The sequence below is a fragment of the Lontra canadensis genome, unplaced genomic scaffold (genome assembly GCF_010015895.1).
Source record: "Lontra canadensis isolate GAN:19392208 unplaced genomic scaffold, GSC_riverotter_1.0 scaffold17, whole genome shotgun sequence".
In the NCBI taxonomy this organism is placed as follows: domain Eukaryota; kingdom Metazoa; phylum Chordata; class Mammalia; order Carnivora; family Mustelidae; genus Lontra; species Lontra canadensis.
This window is the reverse complement of record NW_022631011.1, coordinates 23340732-23354645: the sequence shown is the minus strand read 5'-3', so window position 1 is coordinate 23354645 and position 13914 is coordinate 23340732. Positions and strand designations below refer to the sequence as shown.

Here is a 13914-nt window from a genome sequence, read left to right as displayed (position 1 = left end):
TTTACTTTATTACAACAAAAACATATGAAGCATTTACTGTGTTCTAAAACCCTTGTCAGATGCTGGAAGGTAGGGTTCCAACACTCAACCAATGTCTCCAGTGATTTAAAAACCACTCACATGGGGGATAAAAGCACAATAAAACATGTTACTTTTCCTAAAAGGGACAGTTAGATATATAAATAACCAGCTGTACCTGAAAATAATGAAAATATATTAAAATGTTAATAAGCAGTAATGCAGTTTTAATTATATTAGAAAATACATTTTGAGAACAAATATTGCTCTGAAATAGAGGAAATCAAGATTCAGGCTTTCACAAAGACTCCATCAATTGTCATGAAAAGACACAGATAGAGCACTGACTAACTCACAGTGAACACAGGTGGCCAAGATTAATGCCCATATTCTTGTGTATCCCTTGTAGAGGTGAAAGTGATTATTTCACTATGAAATAAGCTATTAACAATTTTTAAGTGCAAGTGCCTGGGTGGCTTTTAAGTGTCTGCCTTCGGCTCAGGTCTTGATCCCAGTGTCCTGGGATCAAGTCCCACATCGGGCTCCCTGTTCCACAGGGAGTCTGCTTCTACCTCTGCCCCTCCTCCCTGTTCTTGCACCCACTCTCTCTCTCTTTCTTTCTCAAAAATAAATGAAGTCTTAAAAACAACAACAACAACACAGGAACACCTAGGTAGCTCAGCTGGCTAAGAGTCTACCTTCAGCTTAAGTCCTGATCCCAGGGTCCTGGGATCTAGCCCCACACTGGGCTCCTTGCTCAGCAGGGAGCCTGCTTCCTCTTCCTCTGACTGCTGCTCCCCCTGCTTGTGCTCTCTCTCTGTCAAATATATAAATAAATAAATAATTTTTAAAATTTAATTTTTTTAAATTAAAATTAAATTTAAAAAAAATTAAAAATTTAATTTATTTTAAAAAAAGACTATTTTAAGTGCAATCCATAGAATTTAATAGAAGAAAGTATCTTTTTCTAATAGAAATTAATTTTTTAATTAAAAAAATTTTTTTATTATGTTGAGTTAGCCAACAATAGTACATCATTAGTTTTTGATGTAGCGTTCTACAATTCATTATTTGCACGTAGTACCCAGTGCTCAATACAACATGGGTGATGGATATTAAGGAAGGCATGTGTTGTGAAAAAAGTACCTTTAAAGTGAGGCTTTGTATCTAAAACTTTCCTCTTGATGAATTATGTTGATGAGTCTTCAACAATAATTTCTTTCTTCCTACACATGTTGAAAGTAACAGGCTTTAAAAATTTCATATTACTGTTATGAAATCATTGCAAACATTGGAGTATGCAGCATCTCCCAAGTTGGTAAAGATTCTTCCTTTTATAGGAGAAGACAGTCTGCAGTCAGTGACTTCCTATAATCAACATTTCTTAGCCTGAACTGTAGGTAGGCACATTGTATAGTATTTGAAGAAGGGACTAATTTACTATTTACACAGCTTTGTCTTGAATTCTACCTGCCAAGCTCTGGATTTTCTGTTCTGGCTAGCTTGCCGCTTTTCCCTAGCATATTGTTTTCAACATACTTATGTCACTGATAATTCAAACTTTAGTTAACAATCCCAGTAAAATAGTTTATCATTTTGACTGAAGGTGGCTGTACAGTTACCTACCTACACCATGCTCACATGCCACATATAAACACACATGTACGTACATGTATTGTGTTATATCAGGACAAGAATTCAGAAATCAATTAAAAATTTTTGCCTAACCAAAGATCTTGAATTTCTCTTTCCTGTTTTCTTCTGAAAGTTTTATTGTTTCATCTCTTATATTAAAGCCTATGAGCCATTTTGAGTTAATTTCTGTGTATGGTATGAAATGACCATCTAAGTTCATCTTTTTTTGCATGTGGATATCCAGTTGTTCCTGCACCATCTTTGAACTATCTTTTTGTTAGTGAGTTGCATGTGTCCAAAATAAGTTGACTATAGGAGTGCCCGGGTGGCTCAGTCAGTTAAATGTCCAACTCTTGGTTTTGGCTCCAGTCATGATCTTGCAGCTGTGGGATTGAGCCCTGCATCTGACTCTGTACTCAGTGCAAAGTCTGCTTCAGATTCTCTCTCTCTATCTCTGTCAAATAAATAGATAAAATATTTTAAAAATCAATTGACTGTAAATATAAGGATTTATTTCTAGAAAAATGGATAAAATGGACCTCATTAAAATTCAGGATTTTTACAGTTAAAACGGCAACATTAAGGAAATAAAAGGACAAGTAACAGAATGGGGAAAAATGTGTGAAACATATTAATATATTAATATTAATTTAAAGATAATAATATAAAGACTTACATACATATTCATATTAATATAAATACTTTGTATCCAGAATTTACAAAGAACTCTTAGAACCCAGTAATAAGATGACAATACAGTCAAAACATGGGCAAAAGGTTTAGAATAGACACTTCTTCAAAGAATATGTATAAATGGCTAATAAGCACATGAACAGATGTTCAACATCGTTAGTCATTAGGGAAATGTAAATCAAAACCACAATGAATACCACATCACACCCACTAGAAAGACTATAATCAAGAAGACAGATGACAGTAAGAGTCTGTGGATGTGGGGGAATTGGAACCTTCCTACATTGCTGGTAGGAACGCAAAATGTGGCAGCCGCTTTGGAATACATTTTGGCAGATTCTCAAAAGGTGAATATAAACTACTATATAACCCCTCAATTCCACCTGAGCATCTAAGAGAAGTGACTACATGTCGTCCAAAAAAGTTGCATACAAATGTTCATAGCAACATTATTGGCCATAGCTGAAATTTGGAAAGTACCAAATGTCAATCAGCACATGAATGGATAGACAAAAATGTGAAGTATCCATCTAATTATGGAATACTGTTAGGCAATAATAAAGGACAAACTACTGACACATGCTAAATCATGGAAGAACCTCAAAAACACTATCTAAATGAAAGAAACCAGACAAAAGAGACCATACACTCTAAGATTTTTGCTTATATGAAGTATCCTGAAAAGGCAAATTTATAGACAAAAGAAATAATTAATGGTTGCCTAGGCCAGGTGGTGGGAATGGAAATTAACTGAAAATGGGCATTCAGGTTCTTATGGGGATGATGAAACTGTTCTAAAACTGATTTATGATGGTGGTTGTGCCATTTGACAAGTTGATAAAAATCATTGAAGTATACAATTGAGATGGGTAAATTTTATGATATGTGAATATACCTAAATAAATATATGGGAAAAAAGATTAAATAGAGAAAGAAGGAACCCTTTGGTTTTTATTCTATTTCATTTTTTAAAAAGATTTTATTTATTTGTTTGACACAGAGAGAGAGAGAGACAGCGAGAGAGGGAACACAAACAAGCAGGGGGGTGGGAGAGGGAGAAGCAGGCTTTCCACTTAGCAGGAAGCCCAATGCGGGGCTCAATCCCAGGACCCTGGGATTGAGACCTGAACCGAAGGCAGACACTTAATGACTGAGCCACCCAGGCGCCCCACCTATTTCGGTTTCTTATTCAGTGTGAAACACTCTAATTTATTTACAGTTTACTATGACATGGTAAACAGCACATGGCTCGGAGTCAAAGTCCTGGTATTCAAATATTACTTCTGAATATATTCACTGGTACTTGGGATAAGTCACTTCTATGCCTTGCTTTCCTCATTTGATAAACCAAAAATAACACCTATTTTGCAACTAAGGATTAACTCAGCCTTGCCTACCATACTTCTATTTATGTGACATTCCTCCCAATTATAATTGTTCACAATTATAATTGTCTGTATTTCTTTTAGATACTGGAAGCTCTACTATGTTCATTTGTTTATTCTTGTATCCCTAGTATTGGCAAATACCTGAAAATAGATATTACTTATATTCCATTTTATTCAAATTTTAAAGTTAGCATTTGGGGGGATTATTAATTTCCTGGTGTGTACAGTTTTTCCAAATGAAGCTGATATGCTCATCTACCATTAGGAGGAAACATATTTTGGTTTTTTTTTTTAAAGATTTTTTTAATTTATTTATTTGACAGAGAGAGATCACAAGCAGGCAGAGAGGCAGGCAGAGAGAGAGGAGGAAGCAGGCTCCCTGCTGAGCAGAGAGCCCGATTCGGGGCTCGATCCCAGGACTCCGAGATCATGACCTGAGCCGAAGGCAGCAGCTTAACCCACTGAGCCACCAAGGCGCCCCAGGAGGAAACATGTTTTTATGCCCTAGCCTATATGGCAGGATAGGGATGACCACCTAAGTTCTGCCCTTATGTCTAACAGGATGATTTTTAAGAACACTATCAGGCAGGGCCACTTTATGGGCCCTGGGCATATTTGCCTAGGTGGGCCCTTTCCCTCTAGAAAAGTACTTAAAAATATGTTTTGTGACAGTGTTGGTATAAAAATGACTATTTAGTATTATATGTTAAAGTACTTTCTTCAACCCTAAGTTCATTGTTTTCTTCTGATTATAAAATAAATTAAAACATTTTCATGAGCCCCTAAAAGTATTATAGACCCAAGGCACTGTGGCTTCAATGCCTAATGAGGAAGTTGGCCCTGTTATTGGAGACAGAGGTATTGTTCACGAAATGGGCTTTTCTTTTCTGTGAGTTGTGGTAGGCCCAAAGGAACATAAGCACTATCTTAATCTTGTGTATTAAAGAACTAAGAACAGGAGCACCTGGGTGGCTCAGTGGGTTAAAGCCTCTGCCTTCAGCTCGGGTCATGATTCCAGGGTCCTGGGATCGAGCCCCGTATCGGGCTCTCTGCTCGGTGGGGAGCCTGCTTCCTTCTCTCTCTCTCTCTCTGCCTGCCTCTCCGCCTACTTATGATTTCTCTCTCTGTCAAATAAATAAATAAAATCTTTAAAAAAAAAAAGAACTAAGAACAATAACAAATGAAAGGACTTTCCCTGTAATAAATCAAGCTCCTGAACCTTTACTAGTAACTGCAGAGTGGATCTGGCCCAGGAGTAAACGCAGAGCTGCAGAACAGAGTAGAAAGTCCAAAAAGCTGATTCATAAGACATCTGGGTATTTCATATGTAACAGGGGTGACCTGCAGCTCTATGGGACCTTTCTTTTCAAATAAATGATGCTCAGCAATCACATATCCTATGTGGAAAAAAATAAAACTGGACCCCTATTCCACACTATACACAAAATCACTTCCAGGTAGTTGGAAGATCTAAAGATGAAAAGCAAAACTATCAAACTTTTAGAAGATTCCTTAGGTATTGCAGTTATCTCAAAAGTAGAGACAGAAAGTGCTGCACATAAAGAAAAAGACTATTTCACTACACTAAAATAACACCTTCTGATTGTTAAAAGGCACTATGAAGAAAGTGAAAAATCATTTTTCAAGTCACAAACTAGGAAAAGTTGTGTAACACATAAAACTGACAAAGGATGAGTACAGAGAACATAGAATGAATCAATAAGAAAAAGCCACATTAACATAAAAAAATGAGCAAGGACCTCACAAAAGACAAAATACGAGGGGCCAAAAATTACATGAAAAGATGATTAACCACTTTGGTTATTAGGGAAGTTACTTTAAAAATACAGTGAGGGAGCCTGGGTGGCTCAGTGGGTTAAGCCGCTGCCTCCTGCTCAGGTCATGATCCTGGGGTCCTGGGATCGAGTCCCGCTTCGGGCTCTGTTTCGACAGGGAGCCTGCCTCCCCCTCTCTCTCTGCCTGCCTCTCTGCCTACTAGCACTCTCTCTCTGTCAAATTAAAAAAAATTTTTTTTAATTAAAAAAAAATTAAAAAATACAATGAGATACCATTGTACACACACCAAATTGACAATAAGTTGAAGTATAACAGTAGTAAATGTTGTCAAAGATTTCAAGCAGCAAGAACACCACTGGTCATGGGAGTGGTAATTGATGCCACTACCTAGCAAAGAATTTGCAGCACATAGCCAAGTAGAAAACGTGCGTATCCTATGTTTCAGCTATTCTACTCCACAACGTCTTACACGTGTGCAACAAGAGATATATATAAGACGGTTTATAGCATGTTCTTCACAATTGGCTCAAGATGGACACAACTCAGTGTTCATCCACAATAGAACAGGTGATACATTTATATAATGAGATCATTTTGCAATGAGTGTGAACAAACAATACTTACAAGCAGCACAGTAGAATAATCTTACAAACATCATATTGAGTCAAAAAGCCACTTACAAAAGAACTCATCCATTATGATTTCACTTTTATTATGTTCAAAACCAGGCAAAACTAAATCATTTTAGGAATACGGGGGCACCTGGGTGGCTCAGTCGGTTAAGTGTCTGCCTTTGGTAGCTGCCTTGCTTACATAGTTTTCTTATTTTGTTTCCATCCCCCTCCTCTCTCTCCCAGTAAAACTTCGTGGTCCCTGGTCACAGCCATTTCGAAAGCATTTTCCATTAGAATGCATCATTTAATTGTCCCTAAAATGTAGCTAAGTTTGTCTCTTTCCTCTTTAGATTTGTCTTTCTTTAGCTGCTAAAACGTCCTTGAGGTCAGTATAATCAAAAGTTCCTCTGGTAGGTTTTTCTACACTTACTAGTTCCTTTTAAATTTTTAAGTTAATGCTTTGCTGAAACACAGTCTGCTTTTTCCAAATGTGGTGGGAACACTTTGGCTGGCAGATTTGCCTACTCCCAATCACACATAGAGAATGTAGGCTCTTTCTTCGGTAGAGGTTATAGCTTTGCCTTCTCCTCCTAATTCTACCCCTAGAGCCTAGCATAGTACTGGGCCTGCTGAAAAGGCTCCGTAAACATTTGATGAATGAATGCAGGAGAGGGAGGGGAAAGAAAACCAATGATCATACCCCTCCAAGACAGGGTCACGAATATGTTTTTGAGACCTCTCTTCCTCCCCTACAGAAGAAAGAAATGCCCCTATTTGGCAAGTCTAAGGAATATGGCCCACTTTGTAGAAATGAAGAAAATAAGGAATAATAATAAAAAGTAATTTTCACTAATTGTGTTAGCCACAACATTTCATTTTAAGTGATAATATACAGTGCTAACAAGGATATGTTAAGACTGACACTTTCAGCTAGGCTGGTAAAGGTGAACAGTGGTACAATCTTTAAGAAAGCTATTTGGCAATATGTAACAAGAACATTAAATATATTTATATCCTTTACTCTAGTAATCTCACTTTAGGGGATTAGCCAAGAAAATAACCTAAAAGGAAAGTCAAGATAGTCACTGAAATTATTCTTTCTATTATCTAAAAAAGGAGAAGTTACCTTAGTATAGAAACAACTGAATAAATCATAGCATGCTTACATGACAAATATGTTTTAAAAAAAAGATAATTATAGCACTATGCAGCCACATATAATGCAATTCTATTAAGTAGAAAAAGTAATGGGGACAGGGGTGCCTGGGTGGCTCAGTGGGTTAAAGCCGCTGCCTTCGGCTCAGGTCATGATCCCAGGGTCCTGGGATCGAGCTCCGCATTGGGCTCTCTGCTCAGCGGGGAGTCTGCTTCCCCCCTCTCTCTGCCTGCCTCTCTGCCTACTTGTGATCTCTGTCTGTCAAATAAATAAAATCTTTTTTTTTTAAAGATTTTATTTATTTATTTGACAGAGATCACAAGTAGGCAGAGAGGCAGGCAGAGAGAGAGGAAGGGAACCAGGCCCCCCGCTGAGCAGAGAGCCCAATGCGGGACTCGATCCCAGGACACTGGGATCATGACCTGAGCCGAAGGCAGCGGCTTAACCCACTGAGCCACCCAGGCGCCCAAATAAATAAAATCTTAAAAAAAAAAAAAAAGTAATGGGGTGCCTTGGTGACTCAGTTGGTAAAGTGACTGCCTTCAGCTCAGGTCATGATCTCCAGGTCTTGGGATAGAGCGCTGCATCAGGCTCCCTCCTCAGCAGGGAGTCTGCTTCTCTCTCTCTCTCTCTCCCTTTGCTCCTACCCATTGCTTGTTCTCTCTCTCTCTCAAATAAATAAAATATTTTTAAAAGTAATATTAAAGTGTATTTTTGTTATATCATGTACAAAATATGATGCAGATAAAACATAGAAGGGTATATACTGACAGAAAAAAACAATGGTTTGTAGAAGTGAGACTTTTAGCATATTTCTATTTTTCTATTTTGTATGTTATATTTTTCATAGTTAAGAATTTAAAAATTCTCAGGGTTAAGCCAAATGTATAGCTCAGTAGAATATATTTGCTTTTTCTGATTTCTCTTCAGCTTTCTATGCATGTATAGGGAAAAGCACCAGTATTTAGCATAAACAAGTTCAAGATACAGTTAGAGGGCAACAGAACAAGAATTTGAACTTTTTCTGCTCACTACTGACAATTTTATTGGTCAATTACTGAGTAGTAGGATCAGGAATGTAAAGATGATACTGATGTCTACATAGAATTCTATAAAATGTTCATGTGTCTCAGATTTTAAAAGTAAGGAACAGAAGGTGCAGGAAAAGAAGAGGGAGGGTACCTGGGTTGAAACATCAGTAGCAGAACAACTTAACATTTGTTTCTGGTCAAAATGAGTAAAAGGGAGTTTGCCTTCCTACCTGAAATAACTAAGAAAATAAAAGAGAAAAATACATGAAAAATGACTTTTAAGACACTGTATATCAGACAACAAAAAAAAAGTGATCCCTGAAAGGTAGAAAACAAATAGTGTGAGTCTTACCATCACCTCAGCTCAGTGCTTTGAGTTTCCAGACCATTTTATAAGGAAGGGGAACTGTGGGGGAGCACCATAGATTCCCTAAGTTGAGTAGAAGGAACTCTCCACTAGAGTGCAAGAATACAAAAATAGCCAGAGTTCATAGGCCCAAGGACCAGAAAAGAGAGAGCTGGACGACAGAATGTGCAGAGGGTCCCCTTAAATGTTGAACACAGCACTGATTGATGCACACATGTAAGGAAACTACTCAAGGCTGATAAAAGTTACCATTCAAAAGGATGAGAGGAAACAGTGCTCAGCATTCTCACAGGACCAGGAACAGGAACTGTTCCCACCAGCTAGAGGAAAACCTCACAGGTCTTCAGACACTGGAGAGAGTGCTCAGGAAGGTCTTATCATAGTAATGGAGAATACTTCATTCTAAACTGAGTACTTCTCCAGACCTGCCTAAAAATACCAAAAAACAAAACCCCAAAGTATCAGGTTACTTAACTGCATTCCAGAACCAAGCTCAAGAGTATTTATAGGAATACAAAAAAATAATCCAACATCTAACAAAAGAATATTAATAATGCCTGACATTCAAGCAGAGATTAGCCAGTATGCAAAGAGGCAAGAAAACACAAAAAATACTGAGGAGACTAATTAATCAAACCAACCAAGAACTGACACAGATGTTAGAATTAGCAGAGAAGGACATCAAAACAGTTATTATTACTATATCTCATATGTTCAAAAAGTAAAGTAGACATGTGAGATATAAAGAGGATCCTGGGACTCCTGGCTGGCTCAATTGGTAGAACATGCAACTCTTGATCTTGGGGTTGTGAGTTTGAGCCCCACATTTGGTGTAGAGGTTATTAAAAAATAAATAAGTAATAAAAAAATAAAAATGGGGTCAATTTTTTAAAAAGATCCAATCAAACTTCTAGAGATAAAAAGTACAGAGTTTGGATTGAAAAATACACTGATTGGGATTAACAATGGATTAGTCATTGCAGAAGAAAAGTTTAGTAGCTTGAAGGCATAATAATAGAAACTATCTACGGTGAAACATAGGAAGGAAAAAAGAAAACAAAACAAAAAGAGCATCAGTGAGCTGTGGGACAACTACAGGCAACCTAGTATATTGGTAGGTGCCAGTAGAGTGGTAAGTGCCTGTAGATTGCCTGAAGAGGTGGGGTGTGGGAGACAAAAAATACTTGAAGAAATAATGGCCAAAACTTTCCAGACTTGAAAATTGCAAACCTACAGATCCAAGGAATTCAATGAACCCCAAGCACAAGAAACATGTAGAAAACTATTCCAAAGCACATCATAATAAAATTTCTCAAAACCAACAAAAGGAAAATCTTAAAAACAGCAAAAGAAAAAGATATATCCAAGGGAACAAAAATAAGCATGACAGCGTATTTCTAAATACGTAAGAACAAAGTGGAGCCACATCTTGAAAGAGCTGAAAGCTAGTAACTAACAACCTAGAATTCTACACTCAGCAAAAAGATCTTTCAAAACTGAAGGTGAAATAAAAATATTTTCAGACATGCAAAATATGAAAGAATTTACTACCAGCAGTTTCACACTACAAGAAATGCTTAAGGAAGTCATTGAGGTAAATGGAGAATGATACCAGGCAGAAGAGAATCTGATTCTTTACAAAGGAATGAAAACCACTAGAAGTCATAACTACAGGTAAAGTGGTAACCATGGGTAAAGGTATATAATTTTTTCTTATTATTTATATCTATTGAAATGATAGTTGACTTATACAAATATAGTAGTATATTGTTAGGTTTATAATATATGGAAAAGCAAAGTGATGACAGTAGCATAAAGGACAGGAAGGGAGATACAGAAGTATACTATCATCAAGTTCTAGTACTATAGGTGAAGTTGCATAATGCCATTTAAGATTAGACTGTGGTCTAATAACCCTAAAGCAACCACTAAAAAAACCCAAGAGTTATAGTTAATAAGCAACAAAGGAGATAAAATAGAGTTGTAAAAAATGCTTGATTAATCCAAAAAAAGACTGAAAAGAGGAAAAGGGAGACAAAGAATAGATAGGACAAGTAGAAAACAAGTAAAAAGATGAAAGACTCAGACCTAACCACATCAAGAATCATATTAAATGTAAATGTTCATAATGAATCATTGAACACTACATCAAAAACTGATAATGTACTATGTAGTGGCTAACTAGACATAATAAAAATAAATAAATAAAAATGTAAATGTTCCAACTCAAAGAAAAATATTATGATATGGGGGCGGGGAGTAAAATCTAGCTCTATGCTGCTACCATGAACTTTTGTATCAACATGGACAGGACTGGAAGAGATTATGCCGAGTGAAATAAGTCAAGCAGAGAAAGTCAATTATCATATGGTTTCACTTGTGGAGCATAAGGAATAAGATGGAGGACACTGGGAGATGGAGAGGAGAAGTGAGTTGGGGGAAATCGGAAGGAGAGACAAACCATGAGAGACTGTGGACTCTGAGAAACAAACTGAGGGTTTTGGGTGTGGGGGTTGGGTGAGCCCAGTGGTGGGTATTAAGAAGGGCACGTATTGCATGGACCACTGGGTGTGGGGCATAAACAATGAATTATGGATCACTGAAAAAAAAATTAAATTTTTAAAAAGATACAAATAAATTGGATTAGGAAAATACACTCTTACACTAAGAAAAGCTTAAGACATTCAAATGAATTCATGAATTTAACTATCTTTTGGAAGAGATGAAGATAATTGTTGTTGTGCTTCTCTTACACTGTACAGGTGAATTTTTCTGGAGTAGTAATAAAGTGTTTACATCATAAAAAAATAAAAAATAAAAAAATATAAGCGCAAATAAGTTAAAAAGTGTTTAAAAAGTACCATGCTAACAGTAGTAAAAAGTAAGCTTGAGTGGCTATATAAACATCAGCCAAATTAGATTTCAGAGCAAAAATTATTACCAGAGATTAAAGAGGTAATTTCAGAATAATAAAGAGATCAAGTAATCAGGAGAACAGAGCAATCTTTTTTTTTTTTTTAATTAAGTAGGCTTTATGCCCAACATGGAGCCCAGTGCGGGGCTTGAACTCATGACCCTGGGATTGAGACCTGAGCCAAGATCAAGAGTCAGATGCTTAACTGACTGAACCACCCAAGTGCCCCTGAGGAATGAACAGTCTTAAAAATTTATGCACCTAATGACAGAGATTTGAAATACAAAAGCAAAAACTGATAGATTTATTTTAAGAAATATATAAATCCCCAATTATAGCCAGGTATTTGAACACCTTTCTCTCAGCAATTGAAACAACAGAAAAACAGAAAGAATATAGAATATTTGAACAACAGTATCAACCAAGTTGACCTAATTGTCATTTATAGAACATTCCACCCAACAACAGCAAGCTGCACATCCTCAAGTTCACATAGAACATTTACCAAGCCAAAGAAAACAGAAATGTTACATGCAGAGGGACAAAAATAATTATGATATCATGCTTATGGTCCATAGAATAAGTCTTTTTTTTTTTTAGTGTAGTTGACATATAATGTTACATTAGTTTCAGATATACAGTTTGTGATCCAACAGGTTTATATGTTATGTTATGTTTATCACAGTGTACTTGTCATTTGTCCCAATACATTGCTATTACAGTATTGTTGACTATATTCTTTATGCTGTGTCTTTTATTCCCATGATTTATTCATTCCATAACTAGAAGCCTCCTCTTCACCCAGTTTACTCAGCCCTCCACCACCTCCTCTGGCAACCATCAGTCTGTTTTCTGTGTTTATAGGTCTGATTCCGCTTTGTTTATTCACTTGTTTTGGTTGTTGTTTTTTAGATTCCCTTTATGAGTGAAATCATGTGGTATTTGTCTTTATCAGTCAGACTTATTTCATTTAGCATAATACCCTTTAGGTCCATCCATATTGTCTCAAATGGCCTGATATTGTTGGTCTTCATGGCTGCATAATAGTCCATTGTGTTTTCATACACACACACACACACACACACACACACACCATATTCCTTATCTATTCATCTACTGATGGACCTCTGGGTTGTTTCTGTATCTTGGCAATTGTTAATACTGCAGTAAACATCTATCTTTAAAAATTAGTGTTTTATTTTCTTTGGGAAAATACTCAGGAGTGGAATTACTGGCTCATATGAGATATATATATATAGATATATATATATATATAAAATTTTTTGAGAAATCTTCATACTGTTTTTCTTCGTGTCTGCACTGATTTACATTCCTACTAACAGTGAACAAGGATTCCTTTTTTGGCACATCCTCACCACTTGTCTTTTTTGTTTTAGCCACGCTGACAGGTCTAGTTGTGGTTTTTGATTTGCATTTCCCTGGTGATTAGTGATGTTGAACATCTTTTCATGTGTCTGTTGGCCATCTGTATGTTTTCTCTGGAAAAATGTCTATTTGGGTCCTCTGTCTATTTTTAAATTGGATTGCTCGGTTTTTTTGGTGTGGAGTTTTTTTGGTTTTTTTTTTTTAATTTTTTTTTTTTTTTTTTTTTTTTTTTTGAAAGGGAGAGATCACAAGTAGAAAGAGAGGGAGGGAGAGAGGGGGGGGGGGGGAAGCAGGCTCCCTGCCGAGCAGAGAGCCTGATGCAGGACTCGATCCCAGGACCCCGAGATCATGACCTGAGCCGAAGGCAGCGGCTTAACCCACTGAGCCACCCAGGCGCCCCTTGGTGTGGAGTTTTATAAGTTCTTTACATATTTGGGAGATTAGCCCCTTATTGGATATATTATTTGCAAATATCTTCTCCTATTTAGTAGGCTGTCTTTTTGTTTTGTTGATGGTTTCCTTTGCTATGTAAAAAATCATGAAACAAGTCTTAATACATTTGAAAGGATTCAAATAATATAAAGTATGTTATCTACCTAAAATGTAATTATATTAGAAATCAATAACTGAAAGATCTTGGGAAATCTCCAAATATTTGGAAACTAAGTACTACATTTCTAAATAATCCTTTGGTCAAAACAGAAACCCAAAAGGAAATTAATAATATTTTGAATTGAATGGAAATGAAAAAGCAACAAAACAAAATTTGGGAGATTCCAGTAAAGCACTATTTTGAGGGAAATTTATAACACTAAAATGTACATTCGAAAACAAGAAAGATTTTGGGGGTGCCTGGGTGGCTCAGTGAGTTAAGTGTCTGCCTTCAGCTCAGGTCATGATCCTGGAGTCCTGGGA

At 36.6% G+C, this 13914-nt stretch overlaps 1 protein-coding gene across 6 annotated transcripts in view; it reads left to right on the top strand.

Moving 5' to 3' along the window:
• GREB1L (GREB1 like retinoic acid receptor coactivator) overlaps positions 1-13914 on the top strand; it is a 269159-nt gene that overhangs the window by 160116 nt on the left and 95129 nt on the right. The gene's annotated exons all lie outside the window — the stretch shown is intronic.